This window comes from Haliotis cracherodii, unplaced genomic scaffold, assembly GCF_022045235.1.
Source record: "Haliotis cracherodii isolate W230 unplaced genomic scaffold, xgHalCrac1.p SCAF_34, whole genome shotgun sequence".
Taxonomy (NCBI): domain Eukaryota; kingdom Metazoa; phylum Mollusca; class Gastropoda; order Lepetellida; family Haliotidae; genus Haliotis; species Haliotis cracherodii.
Window position 1 is genome coordinate 2,286,223 of NW_027266291.1, and position 10,593 is coordinate 2,296,815.

At 38.3% G+C, this 10,593-nt stretch overlaps 1 protein-coding gene across 2 annotated transcripts in view; it reads right to left on the reverse strand.

Moving 5' to 3' along the window:
* LOC139477706 (RNA cytidine acetyltransferase-like) overlaps positions 1-10,356 on the reverse strand; it is a 258,360-nt gene extending 248,004 nt beyond the window's left edge. For both annotated transcript variants that reach the window (XM_071260090.1, XM_071260088.1), the window contains exon 1: positions 10,109-10,356. The gene's annotated coding sequence lies outside the window, so the exon portion shown is untranslated. The remainder of the gene's footprint in view (positions 1-10,108) is intronic.
* Between the last annotated feature and the right edge of the window lie 237 nt (positions 10,357-10,593).

The window sequence follows — 10,593 nt, forward strand, 5'->3', positions numbered from 1 at the left end:
CAGTCTTGACACAGGTTAGAGACTTTGTCCCCAACGGCTGGCCAAATAGGACACCAAATGGTCTTGAAGTGTATGCGAAGATAAAAGATGAATTGTTCATCTTCAATTCTGCCTGTGTGGGAAGAGGAGAAAGGGCCATTATTCCTGAGAGTTTACAGCAGAGGGTACTTTAGTAGTATAGTTCTGCCGAAACTCCACTGGAGCCGGATTTACATACCTATACTGCTACTACAGGGGGGAATTTTTTATGCAAAAATGACGATGCGATTTAACGATAGTCATGAGATTAATCTAAAATGACTCTAGCTCACCACCACTTGGAGCCATTCAATGCTTCTATGATATAAATTTTTATAGGTAATGGTGATTCTGGCTCACTTCCACTGGAGCCGGATTTATATACCTATACTGCTACTACAGGTGGCATTTTTTATGCCAAAATGATTATGCGATTCAACGATAGTCATAATTCATATTAAAAGAAACATCAATATTAATTAATAATGAATAAAATTTACTATAGCCCACGAGGATAAAAAAATTAGCCACCACGCCTAAGGTATCTAAAGATGTGGCCAAGAATTGGTTAAAGAAACAAGCGATGTGGCAAATATACTTACCAGCACCGCGTTATATACCGAGGAAGATGGTTGATATTTTTACAACGAATGAAGTTCATCAGGCTGACCTCTTGTTTCTTCCCTACGATAAGGTAAGACGCAAAACGTATATATACGCTTTAACCGTAGTGGATGTGGCTAGTCGATACAAAGAGGCTGAGCCATTAACCTTGAAAGATTCAACAGAAGTAGCTAATGCACTGAGTCGCATATATAAACGCGGACCACTAAAATGGCCTAAGCTATTTCAAGTAGATCCCGGTCGCGAGTTTATGGGATCAATAACTAAACTGTTAACAAAGCACGATGTCGAAATCAGGCGTGGTGAAAGAGAGGCCTACCGTTGTCAAGCTATCGTTGAAAGATTTAACATGACATTAGCAGAACGTTTGTTTGGCTATCAGTATGGGATTGAAATGAAATCCGAGCTATTGAGATCAACCGAATGGGTGACACGATTATCAGCTGTTGTATCAGCGCTGAATAATGAAGTAACGAGATTAACAGGGAAGAAACCACCTGATGCGATTAAAATGAAATCTGTGACTTCCGAATCTTCAGCACCGAGGAGAGGCAAAGAACAAAAACTTCCTGATAGAGCAAGGGTAAGATATTTATACCAGCCCGGTGAACTCGAAGGCCTACGTCATGCAACCGATCCGATTTGGTCCCTTAAGGTATATAACATTAGTAGATTGGTTATGAAAGAAGGAGAGCCTATTCTTTATTATCTTAAAGATGGACCGGGCAGGGCATTTGTACGAGAAGAGTTGTTCATAGTTCCCAACGATACAGTATTACCGCCCTAAATAACCATAAGCATGGGTAGTTACACCATCATTATCAATCCATCTCTTTGTATCTAAGGGGGATAATGATGTCTTGTTCATTCTTAATCCATATATCCTATGATTGTAACTTCTTAAAGAGTTCATCTCGTGTTTGAACGTTCTACCGTTGAATAATGATTCTTTATACTGTTCGCGTTCGATATGCTTTTTTACCACATACTTTTTAACATCCTTAGCTTTACTTATCTCTCCATTATCGGACTTCCTTATAGAATACATCTTAGGTCTTAATCTGACATACTCCGCTATAGGAATCCCAGCACATTCATCCTTCATCTTACCTAACACCTTTTTATTTACTACGCTGTGCAGTGGATTATCTTTTGGGTAATCGCTCGTGTCGTACATATCTATTTTTTCTGCCATATCTTTATACACATGCTCGGTTTGTATTTCCATCAACAAAGAATCACACCTCGCATCTATCGCCGTATTGCTTCTTAAGTTCGTTGTAATAAAAGTCATACATTAAGTGTTTTGACTAGTCGAGAATACTCATACCGATGTACACCGGTCTGTTGAATTTTATATTACTCTTCTGCATATGCAACGCGGCTAAGTCGTTATCGAATATCTTGCTTCTGTTAAAAGCCGGACTGGCTATAAGTTTCCTGAGTCTTTCTTCCTCATAAGATCTGACTAATTTAACATCAACACGCTTCCTTAGATTCTCCATAGTTTTACCAAATACCGAGTTATTCATGAGCTTATATAGATTCTTTTCGAAATCGCTGGTAGCTATCTTTCTTAAATCTGTGTTCAGCCTTATATAGGGCTCCATCCAAGGGCTTTGATCAAACTTTGGAACTCTGTGTATTTTCTTTAGTTTCATACCTAACGATAGATATAACTGGAGATTTCTGTAGTGAACTATATATTATGTTCTATCCATCAAATTTGGTACGAGTTTTTCTATGTTAGCTAACCTTGTATTACCCATCAAGGAGTGTTGATATTCCGACATCCAATCTTTATTAACCATTAATCTTTCGGGAGCTAGCTGATAACTGTTATGATCGTTATGTAACGAACTTGGATATTCCAAGTCAACTTCTAGTATGTACCCTTTATCGGAATCTGATGGGATATTATTCACATCGATATCATCGACCCACTCAAAACCACCCGTGGGTAAAGGTTGACTCAGAGCCCATCCGTACAAATTGTTGGCGTCGAGATATAATATGTGCGTGTCGGGTTTACTCGGATCATATCCTTCCACTAATTTATTATTAGCCTTAGAATATCTACCATCGATATACCACCACTTAATCCTTTCTCAATAAAGAAGTGCATATCGTAATCTGTGAGTTGTTTTAGTTCTACGCCGGTCTTCTTCAACAATGCATCCCACGATAGTCCGGGACTGGAATAGTACCATGCCGGGTCCAAGCCGTATTGTTTTAAACATATTTTTCTAAATATCTCGAATATCAGATCGTGATAATCGCCTAAATTCCTTTAGAAGAATGTCCGAAAAATTTAATACAGATTAATTAATTGTATTAAGAATTCTTAATGAAACAACACCCAGAAGATCTGTTTTCAGAATTTGAGTTCCCATGTCCCATATTTGTAGGACAAATAGATGTGTAGTCTAGGACATGAAGTTTTTTTCACATTTATAAATGAACTCATTGATACACATCAATGTCATAACACAATATTATTTCAATTTACAGGATCTGCTTCACTTGGTTGAAACCATGCTGATACTTCCTGTAACCTCAGCAAGCTGTGAGCGGATTTTTTCAGGCCAGAAGAGAATAAAGACAGATTCTAGGTCAGCTCTCCATGTTGATACCATGGAAGATCTAATCAGAATTTCTATTGCAAACATCTCGATCGAAATTTTTGCACCACAGCCAGCCGTCCTGAAATGGATGATGTCAGGACAATGTCCTCGTAGACCTACCTATAAAGAATTGGCAGTTCCATTTCCCAATGTTGGATGCTTTGGACAAGTCCCTACATCTCTGAGTGATTTGAACCAGTCAAGTGATTGTAATGACCAGTGTAGTGCTGGACAGTGATTGAGCTAGATGTACAGTTGCATTGAGAAAGATGTACACTCCTGATGGACAGTCAGTGTTTGAGAAAGTTAACCAGTTTCAGTTGTCATTCGTGGCATTATTATTGGAAATTTAAGACTTTGACATTGACAACATAAATAGAGTTGATGTTCCCGAAAGCCCATGCGCTAGAAACGCACTCAAGTATTTGAGGAAGGTCTCGGCAAAATTACCGGAGTCAAGGGAAGCATGTATGTAGACCCTGAAGCACAACCAAAATTCAAGCCTAGGCCAGTACCATATGCCATGAAACACAAAGTAGACGAGGAACTTGATCGCCTACTTGCAGACGGCATAATAGAACCTGTGCAGTTCTCCGAGTGGGCAACGCCCATAGTGCCAGTACTTAAGGCTAATGGTAAGGTTCGAATCTGTGGGGACCATAAAGTAACCATTAACCAAGTAGCCAAACTGGATCCATACCCGATCCCAAAGATCGAAGATCTATATGCTACACTCTCAGGTGAAAAAACCTTCACAAAAATTGACCTATAGTGCTTACCTGCAACTACCCCTCGATGAGAAGTCTAAAAATTATACAACTATTAACACTCATCAAGGTCTGTTTCACTCCATTCGGAATATCCTCTGCTTCAGCAATATTCCAAAGGTGGCACAGAACAACAGAGTGCCCCAGAAACTTCACAACTACGGGAACAGCTCCGAAGATCAACGAGAATATTGTCATAGCGACTGATTTACGACATACATTGTCTGAAGAACATTTGATTGCAAAGGCTCATTACCCTGGAGCCATGACATCTATATGCCTTGAAACACTTAATTGCTGTTATTTATTAGATGCTAATCCTATTTGTTAATCTCCATTTTTGTGTACATCGACCGTCTGCCATCCTGAACAGGATGTGCAAGTATGTCACTGATGATTTACTATTTACATTTATATTTATCACTTACTAAATGTCAGGTGACCTTGGCTATATAAGCCTTGGTCCAGAGAGATTGAGGAGGAGAAAAGAAAGGTCTTACCCTTAGCCTAGCTAGGGCTAGGCTGGGTGCTCCGGGGTACCTAGACAACAACCACTACCACTATGTGCTGACCAGGCACATAGTGTCTTTTGTATGTATATATCAACATGTATAAAGTAGAACTGTATATACCACAAGCCATCGTCTCCAAGTTGTCACTTCCTACTGAGAACCATACGTCGGCCTCTTGCATATACGAGTAAGCAAATTGTTCATTAATCAACGTCAGACCGACACGCGTTGTTAGTAACAGACTCCTAACAGACTTGTTCAATAGACATTTCTTTGTGTCCACCTAATGGACATTCCACTGCGCAAAAAAGTTGACAGTTCAGTTCTATGATATTTTCAAGTTCAGTGTTAAATTACCAGTTCACATGTTTCATGAACTCCATTTAATTGGCTTAATTTAAGTCGTGACTATTGCCAAGCAGTATGGTGCACCTTGCAGTGACTCAAGTCATATGGACATTTAAGTTTTGCGATAATGCATGATAAGTGTTTCTAATCGCTCACTCTTAAAGGGGGAGTAGTGTACCATCGTGTAATGTAGTCACCTCATCTGTCACTCACATGTACTCAGTAAAGTCTTTAGAATCAATTCCCAAGTCTGTCATCCTCAGAACATCACATGTACCCAGCCGGTGATAATACCCAATCAGTTTGCAGGGTTAGCCAGTTGTACCACGTTCCTTAAATTGTTAGCGCTATTAAGATTTGTTTGGGTTGTTACAAATACAGACCTCAAAATATGTAGTTTTAATTAAGTTCAACAGTGCTAAGTTTACGTTTTCAAACTTTTTTCTCAGTCATCGTATTGTACATCATACTGGCTACAACATGATGGAAGGTTTATGTCATATCTGTGGATTATCAAGGCGATGATGAAAATGCAAACTAGACAAAAACAAAGAACACGCTGGGTGCTAAGTTGAAAGTTTACACCTCAAAGAAATTACCAAATATGTACAACAATGTTTACTTCCGTATGACATCACTACCGGTGACCGACTTTTACAAAATGGCGTGTTCGCTGACAACAGAACGCAGGATTTCCAGTGGAGGATTTTCGATGATTGAGGGATTGTATACACATAAATGTGTCACGTATGTAATCGTCATCGTTATGCGTGATTTAGCGTCAGTCATGGCGTCACACAGGACGGAAACTTTTACAGTTTCTGTTGAATTTACCACATCATTGTAATGTATATATGTGTAATTCCATAATTAGTGCAACGATACTCTTCCAATGAATATTCTCGAACACATGATCGAGCCAATGTATGCAACAATTAGACGAAAGTAACTCTAAAATGCCTCACAGTGTAAAACCTGAATTTTGCTTTGTTTACATTTCAGCAAGTACAGTTTACTGAGCACAGTTTCGTTTCCATACCTAATTTATTTCGCATGATTTCATCTAGATAATTTGCATTGGGCACAAAGACCATTTATCCATTGTTTCAAAAATGTATGAGGACTTCAGAGATGCATGTATAGCAGCCGAGTTTGAAATATACCTGATCAAATAGGCGTCTCATAAACGGCATTTTGTAAACACAATCCAAAATGGCGGAACGTACATTTTGGTATTCGTGTATGCATATTTTCCAAAACATTCTAAGCGATTCTGGGCTTTTCAGCAACATTTTAGAATTATCAGTAGTGATTTGATACCTGTGATCGCTAATATGCTATTTTTCTACTTGAATTATTCGAGAAAATATCCACTATTTAGATTTCTAAAAAACACAGTAAATATTTATAGAACGCCGTGAATTGTGATTTGGTGAGATTTACAATGGACCTAATTTTCAGAAGTCACTTTCAGTAATTGCCTGAATTGCCTAAAATGACAGTAAATGATGAACAGAATTCAAAACTGTGGAGTGTATTAGTCTGCGTGATGTAGATCTAATTCGAATTTTATTTGATTTCGAAGTGAGGTTTGAAGAGGAGGGACATATGTGTCGCTGTGGCAACAATGGGGTGCATTACACTCTGAAAAGACGACAATGTTGCCATAACAACAGATAATGTAACTGATAATAATAACAAACAAACTCGCAGACGAGGACGAGTTTGTTTCTTTTTATTATTAATCACACGGTCCTGTAGTTCAATACAGACGTAGGTGAACATTCGACTGAAGCACGAGAAACTTATGAATGACTTACACTCAGGAAAGTTGTCCATCATCTGACCCCAGGTCATCACCATGGAGTAGCCAATCACGGGCCTGGAATTCGATCTCACACATATGTTTGATACCAGTTATCTCAAATGGGTTTTTCAACCAAAGGTGTGTAAGAAAAGTCCATCACTATTTTTTCATGATACTTACTTTTTAAGCCACCAGAATGAAATTGCCTCTCTCGAAGATGTTAATATTACATTATTGTGACGTTATTTCACAACATCGCTGGAGAGTAACATAACGATGATATCTGATAATACTGACAGTACAGGGTGACCTCACCTAGGTGAATACTACCAAGCTGACTGTTATTCATTTCCCGATGAAAGTCAGTATGTCATGTGATTACGTTGTAAATCATGCGGAGACATACAGAACTACTTTAGGGGAATTCCCCAATGTCTAAAATTAACACTAAAAATAATTAGGGAAAACTGAGACGACATCGATTTAGGCCATGAATGATGCAGGCTTTGAATTCAGACAGATCTTGTATATGTCAGGCCACCGAAATGCAGCTTTCATTCAAGATATAACAGAGAATGGTCGACTTGAGCCGGGTCTGCATTTCTTTCCAATTCCAACGCTAACTTTACTGGGTGCAACTTATATTTCAAGCGAATGACATTGCGGTAGCCGTCATTTTCTGCCATTTGTTAAACCAAGGGATGTCACTCCAAATGGAATGTTTGGGACGGATGAAGTCACAACTCTCCACATTGACATAGTTCGCTTTCAATAATTAAAGTTTGATGTTAAATGGATTTTTTTGTTATGATTTATGTATCTATCAATATAAGGATTGAAGTTGTATTTGTTGATGTTCATCAGCTATGAAGACAGTGCCTCACGTGAGCAAACTTACCATGAAGTGCTTCCATGAAAATTCAAACAACCGAAATGTAGCAAGCATCCTCATAAGATCTGTATCAAAATCTGATGTTGTATATAATTCAGGCTTGAGTAATGTATTATACAATCCTTAGTGTAAAAGAAATACAGAAGAATGCATCTTTTGATACCAAGTTTGAATTTGAATATCAATGCATCTGCTAGGAAACATACTCACAAAATAAGATTCACCCCCCAATTCCTGGGATACTCCAGACATATGAGATTCCAGTTTGAATAATAACATCTTAACACGTGTCGCCCGGTTTACTCCTCCATTATCCATATATACTTAAAATTACTTTAAGGGTTATTGCTAAAACGGCACCTCAGCAAAATGACATTGATTCGCCTATATTTTTTACCTTGGTACTAAAATATATATGATATTAAACTCACATGGTCACTTGCATAAACAAACAATAATGTGAAATGTTAAAACAAGTTTACATTAGAAATTAGTCCCTAGTCCAAATTACTCCCTGACTTTGATTGGGAGGCGCAATCATTGTATGCTTTGAAGTTTTAAGTACCAAGATGACAATTAGGAGATAAACCTACTGTGTTTTGAAATTTGATGCAGTCACACTGTAGAATAGATACCTCTTAATTATAATTTAGAAAACCTAGCACTTTAGCATCTCTTGGATGTGGCAGAACTTGACCTAAATCACGGTTACTCACACCTCACAGCTGTTAATGGCCGACAATCATGTATTTACATTAACTTGATCTAGTTAAAAGAAGCAAGATGACAACCCCGATCTATGATGTGGTTCAACATTTACCTGTAGATTTACTGGGATTGATCGAGCCTGCGGGCACATCCATATGATTACCAATGGAACCAAGTATGACTGACCAGCCGCTGTTAAGGCTGCGACAAGCCGGATATTTTGAAACGAGGAATCTGCATGGTGTGACCTTTCAATTTCAAGATTCCACGGATCCAAAGCCAAATAGTGACAGAACTTAGACATTTCTGGTCAAGAAATAGGTCGTGTATAATTTTCATAATTGTGCGTGTTCTGAAATGAATTTCATCAAGTTTGATAAGCTGTCACTTCAGTTGGGACATTGTTTTCATGGACTTTCCAAAGGGAGTGTTCTCTGATGCACTTTCAAATCCCCTCCTGCAAAATTCAAATGGTGGTGGTTGAAGGAGATGGTAATGGATATCGATCAGAAAAAGGTTTGTCAACACCATGTTGTCATGAATAAAATGTCTTCAAACACATTTGATTATGTTATATTTCACTTTCATTGTCGGTTGTTTCAATATGAAATTACCTGCTCGTGGGTTTCAGAAAAGGTTACCAAAAAAATGAACAATTATTATTTTCTCAACAAAATTTATTAGATATCACTCTTTCACTTATTTTGAATGTGTGAATCTTTGAATTATACCTCCCCACCCTGAAATGAGAACCGACCTAACGTGTCCCGGTTGTCACTGTATCTGCACTGCACTCTCAGTTATGGCTGCCAAAGAAATTGTTAACAGTAACAGTGCTGTTAAAGAATTACAGGAAACCAGAAGAAAACCCAGTACTGATGCACAGTGTGATGCTGTTCAACACTAACACGTTGACTAACTGTGTCTGCTGATGAGATGTTGTTTTTTCAAACAATTTTTATAATGTTATATTTTATTTTCGTCGGTTGTTTCAATGAGGAAATAGCTTAAATTTTTCCGATTCTGGTCACCATAGAACATTTCTCTAACAGTTTCCTAAACATTTCATTTGTATGCAAAAGATATGCCTTCGTTAAATCTTTTAATGTCATCATCGAAGCAGTCAGAGTTGCGGCCTAGAACGCCCCACTCTATTTGACACTCTACGCCGTCTATTAATTTCGCGAGAGCCCTTGACTCTGCATATAGTAGAGACCTGTCTGGTATTAGAGACCCAGCGTGTATTAGAGGAAATATAGATATGTTCTACAGCTCATATGGGGGTATCGGAGGCCATTTTCTGTGAATCGATATGTAGGCTATCTATGTATTCATACGCAGTTTTTTTTGTGAAAAGGCATAATATATTTGAAAAGTGTTTCCGTAGCAAAAAGGAAAGCTCTTTTTAACCAATCATAATCAAGCATTCATCAATGTCATGGTAGAATTAAGCATATACAACATAACATAAAAAAGCATGTCAATAAAGTATATTTATACTACTACATAAAATAATAAAGCACATATCCAACTACACAAATAGTTCTTATCGTTATTAAAAATAGAGGTGCCGTTTCCCAACAATTAGTAGCCGTTTTCGACAAATGGGGTGCCTCTTTCGCCCGAGAAATCTGACATTTTGCCCTGCACACACACTTGCTTATGCTTTATTTACCATGCTTTCTTAGCCTGTAAAACGAGCTTTTAACTAAACTGAACATGAAGCAAACTTGAATATTTCCGCATGAAATAATGATAAGTGGCGACTATTATTTAATGGTCTTGTTCGCAACAAGCAGAATACTCACTGGTAAATCACAACCTGTACGAACTGCGGCCTGGTCGGGAAGAGAAATCTTGAGAGTCGATTGTATTCTTACCAGTCCAACCTTATTGCTGATGAAAAACTTATTTTAGGGTGTCCCTTGACATATGAAAACAGTTAACAAAACAAAATGTCTAGTCTGCTGGCAGTTTACATTGCTCAGGTTGCATTACACATGATGAACGACACGGAATGATTCACCACGTGTGTGTGTATTTCAATAAATGCAACGCAGCTCCTCACAGCGATAGACCGTTCGTGGAGCTCTAATATCACTATGTTACCCTTGTTACGCAGTGGGAAGGAGCTCGAAACGCAACGCGAGAGTTATCCCCCAAGTTCCTCGCTGCGACCGTCGTGACAGTCATTCGTCACCACTTGCATGTGTCCGTAACCTACAACAAAGCTTGTCCCGCTTTCGAAGGCCAGATTGTCAGTTCCACACTGAAGTGTATACATAATAAGAGA